Below are 1,605 nucleotides of genomic sequence, written 5' to 3' on the forward strand. Positions count from 1 at the left end.
TGTCAGCTGTATAACCTTGTTAGTTATTTTTAATATTTTCTATTGGTTAAATATTTATAAATCCCTCGGACAGACTTAACCCCTTTCAACCTGGCACCCTATTTTGGTCATGTCAGTATGGGTGAAAAGTTTCAGCGCATTGAAATGCACGCAAGCTTGCAGACCGGCTATTTTCACTACCCTTGCGTGATGCAGTGTCATACGATGAAGTACAAAACAGGGCATTCGTTTCTGCCCGACAGAAACCGATTGTAAGTATTGGGACAGTTGTATTTTACTGTAGACTGTAATTTACATCATGAAATAAGCACTGGGTATAAAAGCGGCTTTGTTGCTGAAGAGGACATCTTGAGACCATTGTCTCTGTGTTGTCCAAATGGGTATGGTTTCATGTGGTTGCCTGAAGTGGCAATGCAGACAGAGGCACAGTCGGGGGGTAACACAGAAAGGACGCCAAATATGTCTAAAGCTAGTGCCACATACCTCAGAACACAACGTGCGTGCTCACACTCACACACAAACACACACACACGCACACGCACACGCACACACACACACGCACACACACACACACACACACACACACACACACACACACACACACACACACACACACACACACACACACACACACAGTGCGTGGTGACACTTCTGTCTTTCTATTTGGGTACTCTGTTTATAGCGTGTTTTTAGTATGTCTCTCACGTAAATGCTTTAACTGAAGATGCCGTTTTCATGGATATAGAAACAGTCTTAGGTATGTATGGGAAAATGCTTAGGGAGGATGTGGCGACCTACAGTATATTGTAACACTCTCTAAATAGATGGCCAAATATGTGTGAAGCATGAGGTATAATCACTCCACCACACACACGTATCCACATATGTACACATGCATGCACACACACACACACACACACACACATGCACGCATGCACGCACACACCTTCTGCAACTATACACTTTCTTAAATTAAATCCAGCGGCTGATTTATTCATGCTGATATGTCATGAAATTATGGCCAACTGAATCACAAAGCAAAAACAATCTGGTTTATTGTTTTTTGTGCTTGTGTGCGTGCGGCCGTACGTCCGCGCGTTTGTGTGTGTGTGCGTGGGTGTGTGTTGTGGGCACAGTGATTACCATGCACAACATAGACAGTAGCACTGTGACAGTCTCTCTGCATTCCTGTGGTCTCACTGGAGGAAGAAAGGAGTGAAAGAGAGAAGAGAGAAAGGGGGAGAAGGAGGAAATAGAACGGAAAGAGAAAACAAAAGAAAAGCATAAAGGCATGAACGTATAAACATTATATATGGGGTGTATTGGGAAGACCCAGCTGAATACCACATGGGCACAAGATGCCGTCTTCAGCTTATCCCCCTCTATGCATGTCATTTTCCTGCTATCCGTCTGCCTGTCCTGTTTCTCTCACTGTCACTATCAAAATACAGCAGCAATGCCCAAAACACATTTTTAACACTGGGATATAAAAGTAAATGGCAGGAGAAAGGTTCCACCAGGTCAGAATTGGCTGAAAGTGGACTAACAAATAAACACTGTATTTTACTATGAAGGGATAGGAGAAGAATGCTGAAGGTCATCTGC

This window comes from Electrona antarctica (assembly GCF_951216825.1).
Source record: "Electrona antarctica genome assembly, chromosome: 20".
Lineage (NCBI taxonomy): Eukaryota > Metazoa > Chordata > Actinopteri > Myctophiformes > Myctophidae > Electrona > Electrona antarctica.